Source organism: Atractosteus spatula, chromosome 10 (assembly GCF_055471065.1).
Source record: "Atractosteus spatula isolate fAtrSpa1 chromosome 10, fAtrSpa1.hap1, whole genome shotgun sequence".
In the NCBI taxonomy this organism is placed as follows: domain Eukaryota; kingdom Metazoa; phylum Chordata; class Actinopteri; order Semionotiformes; family Lepisosteidae; genus Atractosteus; species Atractosteus spatula.
In genome coordinates, this window is record NC_142715.1 from 22,983,906 (window position 1) to 22,998,516 (window position 14,611).

Genomic DNA, 14,611 nt, shown 5'->3' on the forward strand with positions numbered 1-14,611 from the left:
AGGACATCACAAATTAGAAAGCTTTACATTAATATACATACTTAAAACAGTATATATGATCACATCTCATTATATTTTGACATGGTACCAGTTACATAGCAACAATTTTTTTTTTTCTGGTGCAAATCACATTCTTTACTTAAACATGATAATGTTTTTCACAGTTTCTTGAGATATTGACCTATGCTCTCTATTTCCCACAGATTTTCTGCTTCCTCCCTCCCTTCTCTCCACAGATCTCTGAGGTAATAGTTCTCTAGGGTGATGAACAGGGCCAGGCTACCTGCTGCCTTGACTGGGACCTCGATGCCTTTGAACAGCCCCATGTTCCTCACTCTCCACAGGGCGTCTTTCCCACTGTTCACCATGGCCCAGATCCTGTCAAACACGTCAGGAGGAAGTTTGACAGGAGAGATGCCGTTGTAGCGGCAATGCTTGTTAATAAGACAGAATTAAGCGGTGGTATGCTGTCCTAAATGAGGCCCCATCTCACCCTCCATCTCTGTGGTGCAGCCACAGAGAAAGTATTCATGCAGGCTGATTTAAGATGTTTTCTTTTGATAAGGGACAGCTCCCAGATGGGGATGCACTTAGCTAAGCCTGGCTATCATGATCAATGGTCATCCATTGGCGCCTATCTGTCTAGGGAGTGCCAAATGGACATCTGGACTGCATTCCTAAGTGTCAAGAGTAAGTGACTCATATCTCACCTTGATCAACCAATCAGGGACTGGCAGGGCATGGTAATACCACGTGGGTCTCCAATGCCCGCCAAACTCTCCACCAATCAGCACACATCTGTGTCTTGGTCAAAAAGGGACGCAAGCTCAGATCGGGGCTCTCCTTGGCCATTTTTGCGCATCCTCAGAGACAATCATGTGACAACTGCTGTTGTCTGCAAAGGGACTTGGACTTTGTTCTAAGCGCAAGGCCGAGGATCCCGTACGTACTCAGAATTCTACCAACGTGAATGCTCCGCTTGATCAACGGCAGCCTACAGTTGGACCCTCGTCGACAACCTGAATAGCTTATTCAGAAGCAGCGCTGGACCGGGAACGAACCAGCTTCTTCCCAGGCAAAAGAGTGACTTGTGAGGACTCGCGGTCACACTCTGTGCATAGAGACTTTCTACTAGCCAGCCAGACTACTGGTAGATCTCCTCGGAGCAACGACTGCCCTGCGCGCCGCAGTCAGATTCCTCCGCCCGTCCTACTCTGAGCTGTACCTCAACTGGTTGGCCGGTAGCCAGAGGACGCCGGGACAATGCCCATTGGACAACCGCTGGAACAGAGGCTGTGACAGACCCTGTCAGCTGGCTTGGTGATCGTGCCGGGAAATTCCAAATCCATACACAGTGGATAAGTAAACCCCATGTTCTACATTGCGTCTCGAGAATTCAATTGTACCTCAACACAAGTTGTTATCAATTTAATTCATGAGTAATGTATTTATCTCCGAGTTTAGAGTAACAGTGGGTAATAACACTGATTAGCGATTTGGTAACCGAACGATATATATTGACATATATTCTCTGTTGTGTATCTCTTTGTGTTGGCATCTCTTCGAGATTATATACCTTGTATATTGATAAACCTCACAGTAAGGTCTGCCGCTCGTATCCAGGCAGACTAGTATATGTTTGGTGCACAATTTATGTATCTCGTGTATTGAACCCGTGTGTGTGCGTTGTTAGTTGTTCTGACGATTGATTTTCTAAAAGCCACAACGAACAACCTCGTGATTACTGCTACAATTAATAATTGTCTCAGTAAACCCATCAAACCTCTACAACCACGATACACCACCATAAACTATATTAATTTAGGAACATAAACATATAGTGTAAACTGTATATGGCTGGTATTGGTAGTTTAAAGAAAAAATACACACCAGTATTCCACTTTCTTCCTAAACATTTTAAGCATCAAAGTCTTACATGTAGTAAGATTTTACCACGTTTTGGAAACGTTTTTACATGCTCCTTCTGACCATCTTAAGTTTATATACTTTGTGAAAAGTCATAAGATATTAACATTTTCTGTGAATGTGCTCGTTATCTGAGTAAACAAAAGTATACTTTTAGAATTTGATTAATAGGGAATATAATATGGAATCACGTACCTAAAGAAATTAATAACGATATAATTATTTTTATGTACTGTAGCTCAAATAGTAGTATAATACACTTTCTATGGATACATGTGCTTCTACGCAACGCAGAAGCACATCCACAAGTAACATTACCTAGCTAAGAGAGGACATTGGCTAGCCAATATGATAAATACAGTGGAAAAAAACAATTGGGAAAATAAGACCTGCTGATCTGTTATACATACCAGGAAGAGAACAGAATATGATTTTTTTCTGTTCAAAACGTGTGTTGTCTTTATGAAATTCATGTATTTTAAACGTTTAATTAAGAAGAAAAAAACTTACAGAAAGATACTAAGCTGATCACGAGATAGAAAGATCACCCGTTCTTCGCGCATAAAAAGTGGCTATTAACTGGGTGAACTGTTATTAACTGGAGTCAACTGGGTGAAAACACATAATATGAACATGAAACAAAACAAAAAATAAAAATAAGATACAATCTACAGACATTAAAACCGGTGTCATGGAAATATAACTATCAAGGAAGGCACAAGAGAGAGTTCTCACCTGAGTAAGGTCTTTATTTCAATATTGCGAGCCCTGCTGCCACTTCGCAAAGTGCAACCAGAGACTCAATTTGTTACAAGCAGTACAGGGTTTTTATAAGACGTTGCGCTGTAAAAAAGCTCAGCGCTTTGTCCCTTCTAAAACTTCCCCTTTCCCTAAGAGAAAACAGATTACATCAAAAAGTGAGAGAAGAAGCACTAGATATGTTATTCAAAGCTTATCAGTTACTTTCAGCTAATTCTAACGACCCAGACAGCATATATTGTTTTGGTACATTGTCTTCTAAAGTAACCTAAACAGTGTACTTTGTTGACGCACTGTTTTCTAAAATTCTGCACGTACTGTAGCACAGCAATTACATCCTTGAAATATATTATCTAAAAGCACCAATATATTTTTTTTACAAAGCTCTCTACATTTTAAGAATCAATTTACTTTCCACTTCAAGACTTATTCGGCTGGCGTTCTGGGAGTCGCGTTTTTCAGAATTGTATTGAGATCGTTTTCCACAGAGCTCAGATGTCAAAGCACAGCAGCAGCTCTCCACAGCGATCCTCTATAGCGCCCTTTCTCCCGCAGCTCCGTCCTCATTGGAAGGAAGCAAGAGTGAAAGGCTGAAGTGAAATAGAGCGGGGACAAAGGCTGTGAAGAGAGAGAACGTGGGAAGAAGAGAAAAACGCAAGGGAAAAAAAGCAGCGTTGTAAGAGAGGTGACGGAGCTGTCCTCTCTATAAGAAGGGTGCCAATGAGCTTTCCACTCGCTTGAGCTCGTTTGATCTTTGAAACTAAGCAGCGACGGGCCTGGTTAGTACTGGGATGGGAGACTGCCTGGGAATACCAGGTGCTGTAAGCTTTTAAGCGCAGGAGGCGCCCTATCCCCGCTCGCTCGCTTATTCCCCTTTTCACACGTGCAGTGCGGCTTTTCCGTCTGTTTATTTGTCAGCTTTGGCGAGACACGGGTGCTTGTGTATTAGCGTGAGCGTTTTTTATTCTGATCATGAACAGTTTTACAAGTCCGCTAAGGATCGAGGAAAGGTTTATCGCCAGCTGAAAAGAGACACGGCGCTTCGGCTGTGGAGACTTGTTCAGCTGGCGTTCTGGGAGTCGCGTTTTTCAGAATTGTATTGAGATCGTTTTCCACAGAGCTCAGATGTCAAAGCACAGCAGCAGCTCTCCACAGCGATCCTCTATAGCGCCCTTTCTCCCGCAGCTCCGTCCTCATTGGAAGGAAGCAATAGTGAAAGGTTGAAGTGAAATAGAGCGGGGACGAAGGCAGTGAAGAGAGAGAACGTGGGAAGAAGAGAAAAACGCAAGGGGAAAAAAGCAGTGTCGTAAAAGAGGTGACGGAGCTGTCCTCTATAAGAAGGGTGCCAGTGAGCCCTGCTCTTGCTTACGGCCACACCCCCTTGAGCAGGCCCTCTGATGTCACAGGGGCGTAGTCAGCGTGAGAGCAGGAAGAAGGAGAGGAATAGAGGATTTGTTTGTTTCAAGTAAGACTTTGTTTTTTGTGAATTTTTGTGGTTTTTTGGTGTTTTTGGTTGATTTTTGAAGCCCTCCCCTTCAGCCTAGTGCTGTTTGGGGAGGGGAGAGACTTTTGGTTTTTTGTTGTTGCTTTTTTGTTGCTTTCTGAGTCCTGTTTGTGTTTTAATGGAAGGAAAAAACATGGAGGCAGAGAATGTTATTGTAGTGGAGGAGGAGAGTGGTGTAGGAAAGAGAAGGATGAGGAATTCAGACCGATCCCCCCGGCGGGTTTTTGCAAGGGCGCATACTGTTGTGGTGGATGTGAGCGGCGTGGAGAAACCATCTGCTATTATCGCAGCGGTGCACGGCGTCTGTGGGGAGGGCTCTCTTTTTGCCTGCCGCCCCCGGACGCCAAAAGAGTTTGAACTGAGTCTGGACTCAAAAGAACATGCGGACGCGGTGGCTGTGGGGCTGGATGTGCAGGGCACACCCTGCTACTGCCGCTGGCTGGAGCCGAAGGAGGTAGTGGTGTCCTTCCTCCACCTCCCGGCATATATCTCAGACGAGACTATCAAGGAGAAGCTGAGTAGCTGGGGGGTGAGAGTGATTTCGGACATCAGGATGCGCCACTACCCTGGGACCACCATTGCTGATGGCACGAGGTTTGTTCGGATTTGCTTTCCCGAGCATGTAGCCTCGTTGCCGTACAGCACCCGCTTCGCCACGGCAGAGGGGGACCAGTACTTCAGGGTCCTCCACGACCAGCAACAAAGGGTTCCTCTGCTATGAGTGCAGACAGCCCGGCCACCGCGCCAGAAACTGCACCGCTGCCAAGTGCCCGGACTGCCTCCATGCGCTCATGAGCTGCAACTGCGAGCCGGAGCCGGAAGATCCAGCCGCCGCAGGAGCAGCTGCCCGCAACACCGAGGGGGTTGAAGATGGACTACAAGTGGCCGCTGCAGCTGACCATGGAGAGTTGCCAGCAGCGGCGCCCCAGGACCCCAGTGAGCCAGCAACGCCCCAGCCGGTGATGGGGGAGAGGCAGAGGGAGACCCCTCCAATACTGGGTACAGCGCAGCAGAAAGGAGCCGGGGACTAGCCAGCATCTCCACCAGCAGGGGCGCCCCGTTGCCCTAACAAACCTGCTGTGTCCCACTCTGTGCCGCAAGAGAAGCGGAGGGAGGTTGCTCCACAACAGGCTGCTGTGCAGCGTGATGCAGCTGAGATCCTACGGGCACCACCACCACCAGAGCGGCCCCTCAGCGTACCAGTGGGCTTATGACACCCCAGCCTGTGCAGGGAGAGAGGCAGAGGGAGGAGGCGACGGCACCAGCACCACCACCACCATCACCGTCAGCGGTGCCCCAGCTTACCGGTGAGCCAGCAGGGCCCTCTTCTGGGTCCAGGGATGAGAAGCCTGCTGGGGTCAACAAAGGCGCTGCTGCGAGGCGTGTGACCAAGTGGCAGCGGCAACGGCGACAAGATCCTGGCAAGGTGGACATAGGCCCAGACGAACAGACGCCCGAGGACCCAGAGGAGCCTGAGGGGAAGCGCCCAGTTGCCCTGCAGCAGCCACAAGACACCACCCTGCCAGGTGAGGGAGCCTCTTCAATACTCGGTCAGGCACCGTTGGCAGAGACTGAGGAAGGGGAGTTGGATATGGTCATGGGAGGAGAGGTAGGGGAAGTGGTGGAAGAAGGAATGGAGGATGGGTGTCTGGAGATGGATGGGGCAGGGACGGAGGAGGGGGAATTACAGGGCATGAAGATGGAGGGGGAAGGGGAGGTGGTGGAGATGGATTGGGTGGAGAGGGAGGACAGGGAGGAGGGGGAGGGGAGTGGGCGAGCCAGGGTACAACTGCCTGGGCCCTCGAGACTTGCGGGGCTTGCATCTACAGGCTGATGGTTGCGAAACGCTTCAGAGTGCCGGTCTCAGAGGTGTTCTGGGGTAAGATCTTCCCCCTGCTCGAGCCAGGGCGTACTTGACGGATCTGCTGGATGTTCGAGGAGCTGTTCTTGACGGGGTGCCCTGGAAAGAGCTGTTCCTCTTTGGATACCGCGGGTCTGAGGGGGGGGTTAACGCCATTTTAGTGAACCTCCTCCTCAGCCTAACGAGGACAGCTGTCTGGGAGAGGAGGAACCTCATGATGTACAATGGCCTGACGCCAGACCTTGTCAGGCTGTACATTGCCAGGGTGAAGGACTGCTTCTCTCTCAGCCTGGCCTACTGCAGGGCTGAGAGGCGGATGGCCGACTTTCGCAGGATCTTCTTAAAAAATAACATCTTTGTGGACCTGCGGGAGGAAGGCCTGTACTTCCGGCTCTGAGATGGGGGTGTCTTTGAACAAAAGACACACACGGCTCCACCCTTTTCCGCCCCTGAATAGCATTGGCGAGTTGAATAGCATTCAATTCACATTGAATAGCATTGGCCCCTGAATAGCCCCTGAATAGCATTGGCGAAGCTCAGCACTGGGCCACTGGTCACAATTTCCTACTGTTTCAATAGTGTAGTGGTTATCACGTTAGCCTCCCATGTGAAATGTCCCCGGTTTGAAACAGAGCAGCTTTTTTTGTTGCCATGCACACTGTTTGGGGATTCGCCTAGCATCAAACAGACCCACTCACCTCTTAGTGTGGCGGGATCTGCACAGTGCATGTCGCAGCGCTTTCTGCTTTCACTTCAATGTGCTTCCTGATGTCGAGTTGTGTGCTGTGCAGAGGCTCTGAAAGTGAGAGCAATGAAAAGGTGCACAGCGCTGTGAAAGAAAACACAGAGAAGTGAAAGGCAGTCCTTTCTCTATGACCGGGGTAAAGTTAGCTTGAAGTTCGAAAACGATTTTGGCACGCCTGTAGTGCTTTCGCGAAATCTCTTAGAGTTACAAAAACACTTGCTTTGTGTATAAAATGCGTTGTGAATGCTTTCTCAGCCTTCACTTTGTCATTTTTATGACATTTTTTTTTTTTACCACGCTCGAATATTGTTTTGTCCATATCTTCACAATGGAAGCACAGAACGTCTTCAAACCAAATGCATTTTAAAGACCACAACTTGTGGAAATTTCCACAGTCTCTACATCAAACTTTCAGTGAGCTAATTTCGTTTTTTAAACCTCCGGTTTTTCATCGATGCGGAATTACGCACTAACTGGAACCCGGGGGACCGCTGTGTGCACATGTTCACAATGTGAGAAATACTGTTCAATACGGCTTCATGCGAAAAACCCGTATATGACCTCAGGAAGCAGAACAGTGCAGTCTCCAATTACCCAGACTGTAAGATGACAAGATGAGTTGATGGAAAGAGCACAAAAGTTCAGCTCGTACAATAGCCAACGAAGGTCCCAGCGTCATCATCGCACTTGAAAGGACTGCCTTGCAGACCAAGGGCAGTGGGCGGTGCCCGGTAAGAGGGGCAGAGGCGGTAAGACATGATGCCGAGAAGCATGAAGCGAGGGGGATTAGCTCAAATGGTAGAGTGCTCGCTTAGCATGCGAGAGGTAGCGGGATCGATGCCCGTATCCTCCAGGTCTGAGTTTGGAGCTCCACGAGCCCGGTGCTCTCCTTTAGCCTCTGCGACTTCTGACAGGTGCTCCTCTGTTGCGGAGAGAATGTCCTTCAGTTGTCAAGCATTGAAGGGCCACACCTCCTTCCCAACCTCAGTCTGTACTGAGTGCGTCTCCGGCATTTTCTCGTCCAATATGTCAGCTTAGCAAGTGAAAAGTATATCCGAGTGAAAACAGTGCTGATAATACTCTCACGAATTGTTAGAAGACGTGCTTTTGATCATCGATTGCTTAACAATCACATTCGTTCGCCTTGAGCCATCAAGCTCGTAGTTTTTCTTCAAATCTTGAAAGCTCTCAGTGAGAACATCATAGGCTGCAGAACACCCCGTAACTTGAGTACTTCAACAGAAAGAAGAGCAGACAGCTCCACAAATATGCGAGGCGCAGAGAGCGCAAGGCGAGCCGCACACGTTTCGGTGGCTGAGAGAGGGCAGTTTTTGCTTCTGCATTTCCCAAGTAAGGACGCATGACAACAAGCGATCGCGGTGCTCATCTACAACATAGTGGTGATGAGTTTTCAGTACGTGTTCTTTTGAACGAGCAACGAGGTTTCCGCCTTGGACAGCTGACTGCACGCTCTCATTGTGCCACGCGATGAGAATTCACCAGGCTCGTTCAGTCATTAGTCACATTCCATCATTTGCCATAAGCAGACACTGCGAAGTGATGTGGATATCAGTTCCCAGTCTTGTGGAAGAGGAGGAAAGGAGCACACAAGGGCTTGTCCGGGAGTTGAACCCGGGATCTCTCACACCCTAACCGAGAATCATACCACTAGACCAACGAGCCACAGCAGCACTTTCTGTTTCAGTCTGTCAGCGAGCTTGAGGATGGGGGTGAGGCGTCATTCGCTCGTCCAGTCAGATCTTCATCAATAAGTCAAGAAAGCCGCAATTACACGACTGCCTTGCAGACGGAGGGCAGTGAACTGTGCCCGGTAAGAGGGGAACAAGCGGCACTAGGTGACGCTGAGGCATAAGCCTCAAAGAGGGGGGTTGGCTTGTATGGTACAGTGCTTGCTTTGCATGTGGGAGATAGCGGGATCAATTCCTGCATCCTCCAGGTGTGTGCTTAGAGCTTGATGTGCCGAAAGGTGTCCTTTAGCCTGTGGTCACGCCTTGCATGGAGAGCATAGAGAGCATCGTGCAGCTGAGTGTTTCGCAGCCACGCCCCCTTTTCATCTTCTCTCTGGCATAAGCGTCTCCGCCACTCTCTCTTGACATTTCATGTCAGCATGTCAGAAGTCCGAGTGACATTTTTAATGGCTGAGTGAGGGCACGATGCTGAAGCAGAGAGGCCACTTCAGCCAGAGAGACTTGTGCTAGGTGAGATCTGAAAGACGGACTCGCAACAGAAACAGACCAAAAAAGTATCGGTGAGATCAAAAGGCAAATGCAACATCCAGCAGAGGGTGTCGCAAGATTAGGGAACAGGCGAGTGAAATCCATGTGAGGCAAACTTTACAGCACGTCCGCCGCAGCTGGCCTCGTTGGCGTAGTAGGTAGCGCGTCAGTCTCATAATCTGAAGGGCGTGAGTTTGTTCCTCACGCAGGGCAGGGCCGCTTCCTCTCTTGCTCTTTTTAGACACTTGCAGCAATTGTTCACTCGTAACCACGTCTGGAATGCGTGACCTTTACATGGGGGAGAAGCAACGCCGCATCCCTTTCCTAAAGAACACGCACATTCAGAAATAAGTCAAGAAATTTGCCGTTGCTTTCGCTCGCGCTGCTGTCAGCCTGCCCATGTTGCAGAAGAAAGATTCAGTCGGCGTCAATATGACAGAACAGCAATCACTTGAAAACAATGTTCCACACTCCGTAAGCAAGAACTTCAGTGTTTGCAGTCACCCGATATGCCGATAGTCAAAGGAGCGCAAAACACGAAGCGTCAAAAGACAAGATGAGTTGATGGAAAGAGCGTTGAATTGATGAGCACAAAAGCTCAGCTCGTACAATAGGTAACGAAGACTAAGACTTGCAGACTAAGGGCAGTGGGAGGTTGCTGTTTTGAGACGGAGGCATTGGGACGGTTGGCCGAGATCTATTCTTAAGGAATTCTTCATCGTGAAAGATCGGTCCACAGGTCATCTAAAGAACTTACAAATTTTTTGGACTCAGGGAATCACGAGCTACCGGAAGGGAGTGAAGTGCTGAAACACATGACATGCCCTCTTGATCTCACATGCACAATTCTGCTGCAACATGCACAGCTACCATCCACACCAGGCAGTGGGGATTCAGCAGAATTTTCTACGCCACCTGCAAATACATGTCCAGCTGCACACATATACATGGCCCCTCTGTCCTTTTCAGGATCTCAAAAAAAAGCATAGCATCTCCCTCAGAATGTGCCCCGCTGCATTCATTGCTGAAGCAGGATGGAGGCTAACAGACATGCCAGAACAGTTAGGCTCAGCGATCTTTCCAAAATATTGTGGTTGTAGTGGAAGAAATATGGTTTAAATTGTACCTTGGTATTTCAAACTCTCTCTAGAATGTTATCTATTTCTATTTTATTTTGACAGGAACTGTTAAAAGGCTAATGACACTAGATGAAAAGAGAAGAAAGAAAACACAACATTTCAGCCGTGGAGCCTTCTTCAGGTGTGAGGGCTTCACGGCTGAAATGTTGTGTTTTCTTTCTTCTCTTTTAAGCATGGAATAGACCTATTACTTGTTCCTTTGCTGCCTACACATGCCGACGCAGCTCCCCACCTGAACTGCTAATGATACTAGATGCCTGGTAGTTTGTGGTACTTGGTTATTGTCTTATATTTGCTCAAACTGCATATGTGTGATTGCATATTTTTGTGTATTTTCATATGTCAATATTTAATTCACTGACATTCCTGTATGCTTGGAAGGAAGGCAGATTGGATTTGACACAGGACACCTGGTCATATATGTTAATCTTTGTTGGGCTGGAAAAACAATGATAAAAAGTGAATGAAAAAAGATCTCTCCAACATTTCTTTCTTTCTGTCTTTTGTCCTTCTACAAAGATTCCAGGGCTCTTTATTCACCATAATATCAGAAGCCAAAAATAACCATCTAATGTGTAAACAGCATTTGTAATGTTGGTAGCTGGAAGAGGTTAAGTATGTTTGCAAGACCTAGTTGATTACACCAGACTTACTTTGTTGTTGTCAGTTTTTTTTTCTCTTTTAAAGGCTGTGCTGGACTGTACCACTATCATAGAAGATTTTTTTCAGGACACATCGCAGTTCCATAGTAGAAGTTATCAATAGTAGAATTCCATAAGACATTATTTATCAACATCTAACACTACCCAGTGTGAGACTCTGCCAGTAAACCTCAGAGCATTGAGTTCTCCACTGGTGAAGATGGCTTTCTGAAGTCATGAAATCCACTGCTGGGATGCCTGAGAGACAGTGATTGAGTCCTGGCTGGAATTAGGCTCTCTGTTAGTGTTGATCTGCGGGAATTCTGTGGTAAAAAGGAAAAACTCTTTTACTTTAGTCACTTTGAAAGTTCAAATGTACAGATCTTCAGAAACCCCAGTCTGAAGGATGAAGCAGGTTCTGCTCAAGGAATTGCCTACGTTTTGCTCCATTCACTCCAAGCAGATAGTCCAACATTTGCCTTCTCTTGGCCATGATTACACTGCCCTTTCTTTCATCTTTGTCCTTCTACAAAGATTCCAGGACTCTTAATCCACCATTATATCAGAAGCCAAAATTAACCTTCTAACATGTACAAATCATTTGCAATGAAAGGAGGTGGAAGGGTTTAAGAATGTTTGTAAGACCTGGTTGATTACCACACATAAACATACTTTGTTGTCAGTTTTTTTTCTCTTTGAAAGGCTATAGGAGGGGCGTGATGGACTGTACCACTATCATAGAAGATGTTTTTCTTCTAAGGACACTTCTGTAGCGGCAAGGTTTATTTAAAATACAGGAATTAAGTTTGCTGCTCCCTTGCCAGTCCCTCTCTCCCTCAGCTCAGTGCAGCTGGATACAGAGAGGCCATTCCATCTGGTTCACATTTAAGGTGTTTTTCTAGCTGATAGAGTTTCCTGATAAGGAACAGCTCCCAAGGCTGAGATTCACCAGCCACCCTAATAAATGGTCATCTCTGGCGCCTTACTGTCTGGGAGATTCCATGGGAGAGTCTCATCCCAAGGTTTACAACCCTAAGGTCAGAGGTCATTGTTACTCATCCTCCACCTCAATCAGCCAATCAGGAACTGGTAGGGCAGGGTAACCCACGTGGGTCTCGAATGCCCGCGGATCTTTAAGCCACTGAACTACCGTAGTTCCTCCAGATAAAACAGGCAGCACAATGCCTAGTTAGTGTTGGCTTTAACTAGCAAAGTTTGTGCACAGGAGAAAAGATGACTGTGGGTCCCAGCAAGTCAGGAAGAGGACCGGTTCGTTCCTGAAGAAGCGCTAGTTCTGAATAGTGATTCAGCTGTCCACAGTTCCGACCTGTTCACGAGGCCTGCTGCTGGTGCTAACCTCGGGTGGATCCTCTGGTTACTCTATGGCAACCTCCGCTCTAGACTCTTAGAACGGAAAGTTCTGGCACTCGGACACACTGGCCGTTCCGTGGTTGTCCGGGCTGAGTCTCAGGATGGTCAGGAGGCGCGCTGCGAGAATGTCCTGCCTTTGGGAGCCTTCTGCTCCTGGGCTGTCCTGCCCTGGAATTCTCCTTTGAATTCCCTTTAGAAAAGTCCACAGAATTCAGAATTCTCCTGAATCTCTCAGGCTCTCTGTGTTGCCTGTTTTTACCTAGAGGAACTTCAGCTCGCTCATTGGCTGAAAGTTCCATGGGCATCAGAGTCCCACGTGGGTTACTCGGCCCTACCAGTCCCTGATTGGTTGATCAAGGTGAGATATGAGACACTTACTCCTGACACTTAGGAATGCAGTCCAGATGTCCATCTGGCACTCCCTAGACAGATAGGCGCCAATGGATGACCATTGATCATGATAGCCAGGCTTAGCTAAGTGCATCCCCCTTTGGGAGCTGTCCCTTATCAAAAGAAAACATCTTTAAATCAGCCTGCATGAATAGTTTCTCTGTGGCTGCACAACAGAGATTAACAGAGAGATGGGTCCTCATTTGGGAAAGCCCACAATACTTAATTCTGTCTTATTAACAAGCATTGCCGCTACACCCCCTTGAGCACGCCTGCTCTTGTCTGATCTCAGAAGCTAAGCAGAGACAGGCTTAGTTAGTACTTGGATGGGAGACTGCCTGGGAATACTAGGTGCTGTAAGCTTTTAAGCGCAGGAGGCGCCCTATCCCTGCTCGCTCGCTCATTCCCCTGTTCACACGTGCAGTGCGGCTTTTCCGTCTGTTTGTCAGCTTTGGCGAGACAAGGGTGCTTGTGTATTAGCGTGAGCGTTTTTTATTCTGATCATGAACAGTTTTAGAAGTCCGCAAAGGATCGAGGAAAGGTTTATCACCAGCTGAAAAGAGACACAGCGCTTTGGTTGTGGAGACTTGTTTGGCTGGCGTTCGGGGAGTCGCGTTTTTCAGAATTGTATTGAGATCGTTTTCCACAGAGCTCAGATGTCAAAGCACAGCAGCAGCTCTCCACAGCGATCCTCTATAGCGCCCTTTCTCCCGCAGCTCCGTCCTCATTGGAAGGAAGCAAGAGTGAAAGGCTGAAGTGAAATAGAGCAGGGACGAAGGCAGTGAAGAGAGAGAATGTGGGAAGAAGAGAAAAACACAAGGGAAAAAAGCAGCGTCGTAAAAGAGGTGACGGAGCTGTCCTCTCTATAAGAAAGGTGCCAGCGAGCCTTGCTCTCGCTTACGGCCACACCCCCTTGAGCACGCCTGATCTCGTCTGATCTCGGAAGCTAAACAGGGATGGGCCTGGTTAGTACTTGGATGGGAGACCGCCTGGGAATACCAGGTGCTGTAAGCCTTTAATTGCAGGAGGCACCCTATCTCCACTCACTCGCTCATTCTCCTGTTCACACGTGCAGTGCGTCTTTTTGGCTTTTTATTTGTCAGCTTTGGTGAGACACAGGTGCTTGTGTATTAGCATGAGCGTTTTTTATTCTTATCATGAACCTTATATACTGTATCTCTACATCCCATAACCTTTAACGGCAGGTGCCTGGGTGTTGACATGTTGTGATGTAATATTTATTTTAAAAGTAAACATTTTAGTAAAGTCTGTTATATTGTTAAAATCTATAAGCGTTATAAATATCAATTTTTGCTCGTGCTTATAAGTTATCGCTGCTAAATGTGTCTTATTCAATTATTTTAACACTTTTATGACCTATCCACTAAAATATAAAGACCCGCCCTACAATGCTCTTCTCAAAAGATAAAATAAGTTTTACATTTTTTGATTCAATGTAATTTCTTTTCTAGAGAAACACACATCATTTGAGGCTTGGGTTGCATGTTAATATTTTTAAGGTTTAAAGACTTTACGTTCACAGTACGTGGAAAATCATTTCAAACTTTTGAAAAGTTGTTGAGAATTTGTCATTGAAATAAGCTTACATATTTTAATTCAACGTGATTACTTTTCACTCTCAATAAAACACGTGTGATTTTGGGGCAGGGGGATATGGTGGGGCATTCTAAAACATCACAACCATTTGAAAAATGTCTTGAGCTATGTAGGCATGGTTACAAATTTGGAGTTTATGCTTAAATTAGCCAACTTGCCGGTTTTGAAGTGTGACACTTGAGCTGTCAGGCCCCGATATTGACTGCTGCGAAGATGGCTTCTTTGAGTAGTGAATCATCGGATTCCTCTGCTATGCAAACTGAAGAAGTAGGTTGCTAAAATATTTTTTCTGATAGTGGAATTGTCGTTTCAATCTGGGTTTAGCGTATTTCGTTTTCAACACTTTGTCTTCTTTTTAGCAAAAGCTGACCCAGCACTCAGTGGTGTGTGACAGTGGCTGTCATGTGAACTCTGACGGTGA

At 47.0% G+C, this 14,611-nt stretch overlaps 1 non-coding gene across 1 annotated transcript; it reads left to right on the top strand.

Moving 5' to 3' along the window:
- Positions 1-13,468: 13,468 nt before the first annotated feature.
- On the top strand, positions 13,469-13,587 carry LOC148826005 (5S ribosomal RNA). The gene has a single exon (XR_016093335.1). It is a non-coding gene; the product is annotated as a 5S ribosomal RNA (ribosomal RNA).
- Positions 13,588-14,611: the final 1,024 nt, after the last annotated feature.